We start from the raw sequence: 313 nt of genomic DNA on the forward strand, positions 1-313 counted from the left end.
TGTGGGCAAGCGGGGAGCATGTAGGTTTGTGTGTGTGGGCAAGCGGGGAGCATGTAGGTTTGTGTGTGGGCAAGCTGGGAGTATGTAGGTTTGTGTGTGGGCAAGTGGGGGAGTCTGTGTGGGCAAGCTGGGAGTATGTAGGTTTGTGTGTGTGTCTGGGGGATGAAACCCCAACCATGTCTTTTTGGGGCAAATCATTCCTTTTTTTACTTCTGTCCTTCCTTCCATGCACAATGTAATTATGATGATCTTGGGAAATATTTTGCTATCCTTACATGATGCTTGTGCATGCATGTACAGACTACAGAGTTGT

This window comes from Protopterus annectens, chromosome 6.part0 (assembly GCF_019279795.1).
Source record: "Protopterus annectens isolate FY-2018-M chromosome 6.part0, PAN1.0, whole genome shotgun sequence".
Lineage (NCBI taxonomy): Eukaryota > Metazoa > Chordata > Ceratodontiformes > Protopteridae > Protopterus > Protopterus annectens.